Below are 14,207 nucleotides of genomic sequence, written 5' to 3'. Positions count from 1 at the left end.
TTTTTTTCTCTTATTTTTATTTATTACTTTTTTTTTATTTGGTTGATTTTATACATTTTAGAGTTTTAGTTAATTTTTCTACTTTTGTAATTATGATTTATCATAATTATAATTTAGTCAGTTAATATTTGCTAATATATAATTTTTTTTTCTTAAGGTTGTGTTACCTATATTATTTATCAAGTTGACTTTATAATAATGTGTTTTGTTCCATCATCATTGCATGGAATTATTGATATTTTATCAGACATAAATATTACTTCTAAAAATCAAAAATGTGCTTATATTTTTCTACTTAAAACTTATAACTTATAAAAAATAACATTAAAAATTATAATTTTCTGATAGTAAATATTCTTGTACTGCATTAATGGTCTATAATTAATGTAATAAACAGACATTTAAAATTGAAAAAAAAAATGAGAATCATAAATATTATATACTAAGTTACTAAAGCACTCCCCTTCATCACAGTATCTACCATACTAGGGTTTAGCATAATTCTGTAAATATAGCATATGTGTATAGCATACATTGCAGAAAGACCTTTTAATATGCAAATATATTGTGAATTGGTGGCCAATCTTCAAGGCAACATTGGCAGTAGTATTTAAACATCAATTCAATCATTTCTTTTTTTTTAGTTGATCATACTTTATCCTATAACTATAGAAAACTAAAATAATAAGAAAAATTTTTTATCGATTTACAGATTATAGTGAAACATTGTACAATATTGAATAAACACCAAAAGTAATGCTTCAACTTATTTTAGTTTTGTTATTAACATTTATTAGGTTATAATCTTTATGAATTTCAACATTTGAAATTGATAAATAACAGCAATTCCTTATAAAATATCAATTAATTTCCTACCTATTTAACTTTAGATTAACTTAAAAAAATCCAAACAATCAAATATACCAAATACAAAATAATTGTTTAAAATCAAAAATACCTATGAGTTAGGTAGGCCACTGAAAATAGCATATTACGTATGTGTTGTATGTACTGTTGTGATATTTAAGTTGAACACAATAGAGAAACTCAAAAACTGAGAAAGTGCGACCATCAAACAATTTAAAGAACAAACTAGCTAACAAACTTTTATTTTATAAATAATGATAGGTAGTTATTTAAAAATTTTAGAATAGGTAGTCTGTGAAACCAGTTGTTACAGCCAAAGATAAAATAATGATTTATTAAAATCAATTTTTTAGAATTAAAAACATGATATTATTATTTACTTATGTTATATATTTTACTTATTTTAGCATATTCACAGATTTATAAATCTAGTAGTATGACACTGATATGACTACGTAATCTTGTAAAATAATAATATTAATAATAACAATAATAAAGGTCTATGACCTATATAGTCACCTGACTTCCTTTGGGAATTGGTTGGATTACTTTTATTCTGTTTAATAATCTCCATTCCATTCTATATTTAGATCACAATACTGAATAAGCTATTACTTGGATACAAAGCAATAAGAAAAATGTTTCACTGATAATAAAATATTCTCTTGATAAACAATTGTGAGATTTATATTGACCATTTTCATTAAATCCACTTATTTCAGGTACCTATATTGTAACTAACTACCAACGGACCACAACTCAATTTTTAAAATACTTTTAATAACCACTTCAATGCAAATTCATTCAAATTAGGTATTCTGGGAGCTGATCAATGTAGTGAGAATAGTTCACTTCGTTCATTCGTTATCATTGTTTACAAATGCCATGTCGGGCATATAAATATTAAATATGTTATTCTTATTCTCCAAGTCGAGATTTCTTTGAATCGAATAAATATGTTAACCACGTACCTAAGTGAATAATGACCGAATTTAAATGCAAACGTCGAACAACCGAACTGTCAACAACGAACCGCGAGTGACAAATGAAGGGATTTAGCGAAAAACAAAGAACTAAGAAATATATATTAATTATAAAGTGTTATATTAATAATTAAATTAAGTATACTACCACGTATAGGTAACAGACAAAATGTGTCTAATAAGTAATAGACGATTTATTTATACCTATTTTAATGAAATTATAGGTACATTACGTTCGCTGGTCAGTATCGTGCCGAACGTTGCAAACGTAAATCACAAGCGCGATAGACGATTGAACGATAAAGTCGATTTAAAAAACAAAGTCGATTGACTGATTCGAGAGTTAAATGTTAATCATGCAGGGCAAGTCGTAAACTCGTAACATGTGCTAATGGGCGATGATATTAAATTTTACCAAATACTATAAATTACATTTATAGTATTTGTGTACCAACAAGACGGCAAACAGATAAAAACATTTCGTCGTGGACGCACTCATGGTAATTTATTATATTTATTTTTAAAAATTAAAACGATACAGATGTCGGTTGGTGTCTATATTTTCAAAAATAAATCAACAGTGATGGCGCTAGTGGGGCACTCCGTTCAAATGCCCGGGGCCCCGTGGTCAGGGGGCCCCATGCGTCTACTTATTTTATGATTATTATTAAGTATTTACCATCTAGTTACATAACCATTAAGGGCCTCACCAAAAATATTGCTCAGGGACCAAAAATACGTAGTGCCGTCACCAGGCCAAATTAATACAGTCGTAGGCCCTAGGTAAAGCACTAAAGCCGTAGCTGTATGAGTGTCCAGGGGTCCGGGCCCCCCAAGATTTTTTTAAAAATAGAAATATTTTATAGTGATGAATAAAGTTAATTGACTATAAATGTTCAGTATTTAAATTTAAAAAAATTTTTGAACCCTCATTCCCTCCGAAATTTTTTTCAGTTGCAGCCTTGGCCCTAGGCACAGTGATTTAATTCCCATGCGCTTATACAGCACTGCGATGCCCAGTATTTAAATGGGTAATGGGTATAAAACCTTCTGTTTAGAAGAGGAAGTGTTGAATTTCGATGTTAATCCTTTAAAAACAAAAAAAGATCAAATCTAAACTTTTATATGATAATAATTTTAATAAATCTTAAAAACAATTAATTTTACTCAGTCTACAAATATATAGAAAATTAAATTGTTAAAACAATAAAAAAAACTTATTTTACACCAATTTGAATATTTCTTTATCCCTCGCGCGTATTTAAGTATTAAACAAGATAATTGTAACAAAAAAAATAGTAGCCACACATTTTATTTTAGTAGGCCCCAAAAATGTTCGTAGGCCCTAGGCACAGTGCCTATAGTGCCTATGCGCTATTACGGCCCTGGCCGTCACTGTAAATCAATGTCTTTGACATAAGCTTACGCAGGGTTTCAGATCTTCTAAGTTATGTAGGTAGTAGGTACCTTAACGCTTTTTGTGAATTTTTTTTCGATTGTTATGTATATTATTACGTAACTAATTATTATTAATAATAATACATATTAATAGGTATGTGTTTTTATTTTTTTTGCATGAAATATATATGTCGCATCCACTTAATGTAATCATATTTTTCATGAAATGGATATCCATTTCAAATATTTCATGAACTATGATCATATCGTGTAAGTCAAATTTTAATTCATATAAAATGAAATTCTTATTTTACACTTTGTGTAAAATTTTAAATTAATTAAATCAATAGATAACTTTTTGTGAAATCGAAATAATAACTCTTTGTGTTATGAAAAAATACGTCAGTTAATAAATCAGTTTAAATTAAGTTTAACTTTTAATATATTACATTTATTCATGATTATTATAATTATTTATAATAATAATAAATTATATATTATATAAATATAAATAATTATAATAATAATATTATTACTTATTTTTACAAATATTAAAGTTATGACTTATGGCAACGACTGTTACACTTTACAGAAGCTTTAAAACAAGCACATCGTTTTGATTCACATTGGCGTTTACAAATACAACTTAAAAAACCTTGTCCCCCAAAAATATGAAATATTTTAACAATTACTTACATTTTTATTTTGGCTGCTAAGATTTCTTCAATTATTAATTGAACCTCATTTTTCGTAGGTGGTTTTTTCCCAGGTTTTTCTACGTAATAAGCATTTAATTTTTCATAAAATTCAGAAAATGAATCAAATTCCATTTTATATAAAATAATTATTTTGTAATAAATAGTAATATACGGCTCGCATCAAGTCAGAGAACGTACTGGCATCATATAAAAATAAAAATAAAAATGATATAATACAAAACTTTTCCAGAATGCTATATTTATTGACTCATACAATTGATGCGATTATTTATCAATAACAGTTGTCGATAACATATTAGTAGTACAATAAGTTCTACAATACCAATATTTAATATCTTAATGCCTACAATTTAAAGATACTAGATTCGTGTTATCGTATCAATGTTATTATTTCGATTTCACAAAAAGTTATCTATTGATGAATTAATTTAAAATAGATATTACACAAAGTGTAAAATAAGAGTTTCTATTTCATGAAATGGATAAAATATATGTCCATTTCATGAACTAAAATTTGACTTACACGTTACACAATATGATCGTAGTTCATGAAATGGATATCCATTTCATGAAAAATACGATTACACTAAGTGGATGCGACATATACATAATATGCAACTTAATATTAATAAGAATAATTAATAGACTTCCCTGAAAGCCAGAGATGTATTTATTAATTTTGCGCCCCAGGTAAAAAAACCTAAGTACCGTATTTTATAAATACTATACTCCTTACAATTCAAAATTTACCGCCCGGGGCCCAAGCTCCTCTCCCCCTTAGAATTTAGATACGTCTCTGTTATAAGCATAATGCTTCTGGTGGGAAGTGGGAATGAAAAGTTTTATTTTAATACTATTATAATACTATTAATTTACTATTATAAATTATTATAATAGGTAATTATGATATCATATAATATGTTATCGGTGTCGACGCACCGCACGATAGTCGCCTTGAAAACAATAAACTACAATATAGTCTTGGCATAACCGTACGCCTGTAAGGTCTTTATACTTTATAGGCCATCCCATTGTCAGTCCTTTTCGTATATTTTATACATAATATAATGTACAAGTAAAAAACATAACATTGATCACTAGGACTTGTAGCATTTGCATATTTGTTTTACACAGTCACAAAAATAGCAGATTACGAAATAAATACGCTTTATGCTTTTACAAAGCTGGTTTTAAAATTTATTTTGCACATAAATTTATATCTTGAGTTTTTCGTTTTTGAAGTATATTTCATCCATTTTATACTTTTGCAGACACATACTAAACTTAATTATAATAATTTTATTAGTTTTTTTTCCGCTGATGTTTTTATTTTAAACAATACAGCCAAACCATAAATTTACTTTTAATTTTTGTCGTATATAATAGGTATATGGTTTTTAACTGTCCGTGGGCGCACGTTTTTCCTAGAGCGTGCCGATAAGACGATGATTATTGACTAATTTGTGGTATATTTATAGTATATAGATAATCGTTTACGACGTGATGTCGTATTGCTGTTAATTTAATATATTTTAGTTGTAAATTTTGTAATACGTAGAACAAATAAAACTAATTCAAAATAATAAATTCTGTTAAATAGGTATCTAAAATATAAAAAATAAATAAAAATATTCTCGTTTTTATTTTTTTGCCTATAAATGCATATTCAGTGATTTTTAATGGCTACAAGTCCTCTGCCCTAGACTGATCGCACACACGTTTCGTCTGCGCGGGGACGACGGTGTGGGTTGAAAACAAGTGGGTAGGTGGGTATAGCATTAGCACAACTCCCACAAGCCCATGTTGAGTACTAACTGTATAGTATTATTTTACAGAATACAAACGTCGTCGAGTACGGGCGAGTGTGGTTACTACTGGTTACCGAAACGCATTACACGACAACGCGCGACTGTCGATGCTGTTATAGGGCAGCTATGTCGGCTATACCATTATAATATTGTGGTTTACAGTCGTCGTACGACGGTGTGGAGGGAACGGGGTCATGCGGGGCGGGTCGACAGCCACTACTACTGCTGTTGAATACTTCCCGGTTGCCGTCGATACCGAGCATTGCGCAACCGCAGCGCTACCAGACCGTCCCCGCCGCCGCGATACCGACACCGACGACCAGATACCCCGTCGACCGTACCGCCACGGCCGTCCGACAGGTCGCGGCGGCGGTATCTCCTCCTCCGGCCGCGACACCAATTGATAACCGCCACCCCCCCCACGCCGCGACACGATCTCGTGCTTGCGCTCACCACGATCACCTGGCACCCGTTCCCCGCCCCGTCCCCCGAGTGCGTAGTCGGACTTACGTTTTCGGACCGTTTGTCGTCGGGCCCGCCGAAGACGCCGCCACCGCGACACGAAAAGAAAAACAAAAAATCTGCGCTTCTGTCGAACGCCATCCGTCTTCGACGTGCGCGAGAACCGATCGGGTGCGTAACACCAAAAGGCTCAATGACCTAGTTCATCAACCTTGGCACATCGACGCGTTATCTGTTTTCGTGTGTGTTTTCTTAAACGCGCGCGCGCGCTCGTTCGTCCTCCCCACCCACCCGCCGCCCAATTCCTAAACAACAATAATAATAATAATAGTAATAATATCGTTTCCACTTCATAATAATAATAATAATAATATATTGTTTTGCATCCGTTCGCGGCGATAATAACTTTGGAACACCACCGGCCCAAAGGTCTTCGGGAACCGCGTCCGAGCGTGTCAACCAGCAGCAGCAGCAGCGGCTCGTCGTACCCTCTGTCGTTCGGCCACCGCAGTTTCCGTCGATCCACCATGGACGGCTCCGAACGAGGTAAGAATAATATGTTCTATGCTCATCGCAAAGCCCGTGCACACTCTCTTAAGAACGTTTAAACCCTCGGGGAAAGAGTGTGTGACCACCACACGATACGGTGTACGGAGTGTTAGTATTTGTGCATTTGCACCTCACGTCAGCAAATATAATCTAAAACCCTCGGTTATGCGTTTCACGAGTAATAATGTTGTGTGCGTGTGTATCACATATTTCTGAACGTACTCTACGGTAGGCCACACTCTAGTGTAGAATATTTTTATTTTTCATCATTGTTTTAAATCACTCGGTATGGTTCACGTAGGTATCCGATGTTTACTATATTGTTGTAAATTCATCCAGTTTATTATGCTTACGTGTCCCGTCAATTCAAGCTATTAAGATGAATTCATTCAGGATAGTATGCTTCGATTAGGTAATTTTAATCATTATTTAAAGACTGGTAACTAGTTTCTTATTAATGTATTTTATATATGTTAAAATTGTACAGTTTTTATTTTTTACTTCTAAACTTTATTTAAGTCCGTATCCGTGTCAAACTTAAATATAATGCATTGTCATCTTTTGTGTGACTAGGTAATTACCCATTTTAGTAACATATATATAATTAATAACAACAATTAAAACAGCTAATAGTAACTATTATGATGCCATTTATTAAGTATATTATAATGAATTTATGTATGTAAAATATTCTATTTAATATTGCTACAACAAGTCAATAGACCATGTCTCAGTATACATAAACAAACATATGTAAATAGTAAATACTAAACAACTGATAACTGATAGTAGGTAGTATAATAATTGTTATTCTTACCAGACTACATAACATTATTATCTCTAGTAGCTATGATAGTAATAAATATTTAGACATCTATGTCCTATAATAGTGGTACTTTGATACATATGGTTGATATTCATCGAGGTACTCATTTAATATCTTATAAAAGAAACTGTTTATCCTTTCAATCATAATTTTGTCATTGGATCGCTTTAAATTTTTCACATAATTAACATTAAAACCTATAATTCAAGTTTTTATATTTTGTTACTCTATAGGTAATTTAAAAGATTAAAATAAATATATAAGTGCCAAGAATTATAAAAATAATGAATTAGTTAAAATTTATTAATGCCTTGACATTTAGTGTCTATTATATTTTTGTAACGCAGAAAAAAATTGGGATTTAAAAAATTGAATAATTAAAATATCAATTTGACAATGTATGACTTATACATACATATGAAATAATACTTATGAGAGATATAAAAAAACCAATAGTTTAATCGTAATGCTATCCAAATTATAATGCATTTAATAATAAGGTAGATGACTACAATTAGTGTTATCCATAGTGAATGTGAAAAAATATAAATATACTTGTACATAATACATTCATAATATGTATTTTATTGTATTTACATAATATTATTTTAAATAAGTTGCTCTATATTTATTTATTAATTTAAGTAAAAAAAAAATAACATATAATTAATTTATAGAAACCAATTTTTATAGTACTTAAGGGTATATAATATTAAAAAAAAAGTAATAATGTTTAATTAAGAATAATTATATATTTATGTCTATGTACCGTATACTGATGGTCTTAAATCAATAGGCGTGCGCAGACATTAAATTTCGGTCGAGCCTGGAAAAATTAGTGCCCCAATACTTGGACAGTGCACCTAATTTTTTTTAACATATTACATAAATTCTAATTGTAAATTTAAAACTGTATTAATTTTATATACCTATACAAATAGAATCTAGTTGTATGTAAACAAAACATTAATGTACTAGACATAGGTAGGTACTTGTATATTTTTGAAGTTAAAAATAAAATTTTAATACATACCTAATGCATATTTTTATATGTAACTATACATATAAACTTAGTAGGTAATATATAAATGTGTAATTATGTAATAAACGATAAATTAATTTTCCTATTTCCTAGGCGATAAGCCATTTATCTATACTAGATATAGAGTATAGACTCTTTAGCACTTCTATAGTCATACTGCTCGTCCAGCTCGCCCATGCGCATGCTTAAATCATAATCACAAAATGTTAATCAGTGGTAAACTCCCAATTCCTAAAAAGTATTTCTAATATAGTATCTGTTTTTATTTATGATTTATAGAGTTAAGGCAATAACTTTTAACTAATATAATATGATAATTGGTTTTTACACACAAATTAAAAACTATTTTATTTTAGATAAATAATTTTTTTTTAATATATAAATAATATTACTAAACAGGTTTTTTTTTATGACAGATTTTAGCAAAACTTACCTTTTTTCTAGTAAGATCAGATAAAACACCTGATTCTGGGAATAAAAGTTTAGGGCCACAATTACAAAATGTCCGGAAGTGCCTAGGCCTACATGGTAAACACACCTATGAGTAGATATTTAACAATTCAAAGTACAACCTCCTAATGTATTTATCAACAGTCGTAGTGAGATCTATCAGTTCTCCTGGCCATTTAACATATTTTCGCCCTTATACAATTTATAATTAAAATAATTTTATATTAAAACATGCTTATATTTATAAAAAATTATTAAAAATCTATCCAGTTCAAGAAATATTCTTTTTTATAAAATATATAATAGGCCTTTGCCCTAAATTGAACTAGAGAGTTGTAACTGTGGAAATATAGAATAACTTAGTTCTTATATTATGTGGGAGATAGAGAAAACGAATGTTGGCATGGCAGCTTCTTATTCCTTAATGTTTTTACATTATTTGAATTCAAATTTCATTGATAAAAAATAAAAACCAACAAATAGTAGTAATATATAACTGCATAGAATAAAAACTAATTTAAAATACCAAATGTAATATACTAATATACAGAATTATGTATAGGTATAATATTTATGGACACTTAAATAACATTAACACCAGGGCAGTCATTAGTCACATAAGTATTTTTTGTTATTATTTTATATTAGCAAATTCGAAATAAAATTATATAATTTAAATTAATATTATGTTATATTATATTTTTAATTATTAATTTTTTTTTTTAAATTTACAATATTGCAATATATCTAACAGTAACTTAATAAAATAAATATTACCTAGTATAATACAATATTTAAAAATCTTTTAACTGCATGGGTAATTTATTAAATTATTATTTTTTTTTCCATGAAATCATAAAATAATCTAACAAATTTGTTTTTTTTTTTTAGACAATAGTAATATGTAATATTACTAATTGATGATTACTATAAAAACTAGTGAAGCATTTTAAAATTCTTTTACATTTTACTATGTATTAACAGATATTACTTAACTTGTTTCATAGTAATTAAAATTCATTTGTAGGTAATATTTTTTATTAAAATATGTTATACATTATTTATTATTAGTATTAAGAGTACATAGTGTTCAAACTACTCTATTCATCATAAAATTTATTTTGACAAGTTCAATGCTAAATATTTAAGTCAGTTATTATAGATTTGTATACGTGCACAATATATTTTTTTAATATGCTTAGTAGGATATTATATAACACAAAATTAAGTGTTTGTAAGCATATATTACACAACTATTTTTTTTAATTATTTTTGAACATTTAAATAAATAATAATACTTTACTCAATAAGAATTAATTCATTTTAGAAGAATACTCGACTCCAATAAAATTAATATTTAATGCTAATTCTTGAATGTATATACTTAAAGTGAGTCTCAATATAACTTTTGGTTCGACAAGACAAGTCACCAGTTTACCGAGGGTGTCAAGGTAATATGCATTTGCAGGTTTCTCGTATTAATAGATAGTTATTTATAGTTATTAATCATTTCTCTGATCAGTATTTAGAATTTATTGTATTTCATAATATTATGTATGTATTGTAAGGAAACAAAATATATTATTTTTGTTGTCTGTTGACAGCTGTGTCAATTTCAGATCTATGCTGATAAGACAATTTTTATTACTTTTTACTAACTAATAAAATGTGTAAAATAGAGACATGAGAATAAGAATCCCATATTATATAATAATAATTAATTAATCAATATATCACTGTATTAGATTATGTATAAATATTATTGTACATTATTGTCCATTTGTATTCATATGCATAGATCCTACTATTTCTACTTATAATATATACTATATTTAGACTACATATTAATTCTCAGTTTATAATTTTATCAAATTGTAGGATATATTTTTTTTTTTGTCGCTTTAAACTGTATTATTTGCTTTCCCTAAATCCAAACTTCATGAGGGCTTACATATTTTAACAATAGGCATAGCCATAATGGGGGTTGACAAGACAAGCACTTTGTTATACCCTTATACTTCTCAGTTTATTTACAATTTCACAGTTATCCATTCAATGCAGCACAATCTTCGCAGCAAAGTATTTACTTACCACAAAACATACTTAGTATAGAGCATGCGTCACCAAATGGCGGCCCGCAGACAAATAATAAATAACACGTATTATGACAACATTATATGTGTTATTATTGTAAATTATTATTTTTGATAAATATTATTGGTTTTTAAATAATGTAAATTGTACTTAGAATTTTGATGACCCGTGAAAAATTTTCAGATCCCTAATGTGGCCCTTCAAAAATATTAATTGGGGACCCCTGGTATAGAGCTTGCGTTAAAGAAATATTAAGAGCTGCACATCCTGTTTATTTTACAGAAGTGATAAAAATTTAAAAATTTGAAGCTCACTTTTAATTAATAGCACATACTATCATAACTATTAACAATTTAAGTAACAAAATTTTTTTCTTTTTTATTACAACCTCTTCGATATCACTATTTTCCATTTGGTGATGGTTATTAATTTGAGTACAATCATAATATTTGGCGGCGTAACATAGCGGTCATGAGCATGAGTTATCTTAAATATATGATATTTAATATCTTGATAATCATAGATAAATTATCAATGGTTTAATCATAATAATTTCTAATAATTTTGGAAAACAAAATAATGTCAAATGATACATATGTTATAAGCTCATATATATAGAATCAATTATTAAAAATTTAAATCATATTATTTTTTATGAATTGCACAACATTTAAATTAGAGCTGCACATTTTATGCACAACTGCACGTTAGCACAAGCTCTATAATGTATTCTACTAATTCCAATACTTTACATTTAGTAGATACTACTGATACCAGTTACAATATAGTTATAACCTTGTAGTCAGTGGATGGTTATAATTTCCTCTTCTATCTAAATATATGTTATTTATTAAATAATAGTATATCAAAATATTATTAAGTATATTACACACATAGTGAGTTACTTTTTTTAAAATTAGATCAAAGTGATTGTAAAAGGATATTGAAATATTATTCAACTATGATAAAATATTTGATTAATTTGTCAAGTTTTGAAGACAAAGACTTAAACTATGGATAGTTGAATATATTTTGTTTAAATAAATGATAACTTGATAGTTAAGCACTAAAACAAACAATTTAACAATACAAATATTTAATAACATTGATGTTTAATACAAACATACTGAACTAATTAGTAATCATTTATTAAGCATCAGTAGTATTTTATATTGAATCTAGTTTGGTACAATAATTTGATTTAATATGTGTTATAATTTTTACATTAAAAATTATAATTAATATTAAAAATCATCAATCATTATTAACTATTACTTTTATTATTATAACTTAGAAGTCATTTAATTTATTTAAAATCCAATTATCATATTAATCATAAATAATAAATTAATAACTAGAATAAAAACATGGGTACTTAAAGTCAGATTTGATACAACAATCATAGTGAATTCTAATTTTATCCCTATATGGGTAGACTGATTTTTAATGGTGGTATAGGCATTAAACATATATAATAGTATATACATGATGTATAAAATATATTATTAAAACTGTTAAATAAAAAAAGACACTAAAGGATTCTTGAATATCCGTTTCAACATTGTCTTTTGAGCAGTTTTTCGTTGTCATTATAATTCTTGCGTTTGGTCAATGAAGAGAATGGACGCCCGCGGTTTGCATATTATACCTAATATGCTGCAGTTGTTGATCATTGCATGATTCATGTACATAAAAGCTTCTGTGCGGTTAATGCCCGTAATACTATGTTTTGTCCTTGAACTTACATTTTTAAACTGTTTTCGTAAAATTCCTGATAAAAACATTTTTCATGTACAATATACCTATATTACCGATTTATTATATGATAAAATATTTCGTATCATAGGAAAACTATATAAGAAATCTATCCCGACCACAAATTTGCATGTTATTAATGGCGTTCGGATATTTTCGAGGATATTCTAATCAACGTAAATAATATACAATAATATATAATATTGTGTTATTATTTATATTATATATATACTATATAGTAATGTAGTATATACACTATATACTCAATAACAACGACGTAATTATTATAGTCATGGTATAAGTGATAAAATGTTTACAACTTGTGCAGGTTCATAATATATAATCAGATCGGCAAATAATGTACTTTGGTAAATATTACCTAAAAATTAAAATATAGAAAACAGCGAATAGTACATTTAGTAAACTACGATAGGTATTTAAAATGAACCGTTTTAAATAGATGGATTCAAAATTCAAATAAACTATTTGAAATAGTAAATGTAAAGTGGTATTTAAATTTGTTCAATATTATAGATACTATTAAAATTTTAGATGTTACGAACATTTGGGGGTGGATTGTTTCGCAATCAACCTTTCTCGTTTCACCCAGATACCCCTTTAGGCTCTTTCGACCAAAGGACCTGGTAATAGTTATTAAATAATATAATATATTATTATTTTTTACTAAAATTTTTGTAAAGTCATCACAAAATACAAATTATTATTATTTTTAAATTTTTACACATATTTTTTACAAACTCATTACTCATACCTACCTAATGATTTCACTAAATTTATATAACAGTAAACAGTATATGTTTTTTTTTGTTATATTCTTGTTTTTCCTTTTAATATTTCTTAACCTGTCGACGGTGGTCAGTATTTAAAATATACTTTCATTATTACTTTCATTCATCATTTTAGAATTAAACGTGTAAAACATGTATAGCTGAACACATTACACATACGTTTCACCCATCGCGAATGAATTTTCCAAACAAAATTGTATTTTTTATTTATTAAAAGCCACCATGTTTTTATCTCGCTTACTTTTTTTAAACTTAGCCATCGTTCAATATTGATTTAAGAAAATATTTTTTACTAAAACTGTCCATAACTCGAAACTTGATTACTAGTGACTGCTAACTTATACGTCATGTAGGTAACTGTTATAACTTATATTCATATGTGGAAACTTCTTCATAATATTAATATAGATGTCCTTCAACTATTTTGTCATTAATTCGATAGTGA

Source organism: Rhopalosiphum padi, chromosome 3 (assembly GCF_020882245.1).
Source record: "Rhopalosiphum padi isolate XX-2018 chromosome 3, ASM2088224v1, whole genome shotgun sequence".
In the NCBI taxonomy this organism is placed as follows: domain Eukaryota; kingdom Metazoa; phylum Arthropoda; class Insecta; order Hemiptera; family Aphididae; genus Rhopalosiphum; species Rhopalosiphum padi.
This window is presented reverse-complemented; position numbering follows the sequence as displayed.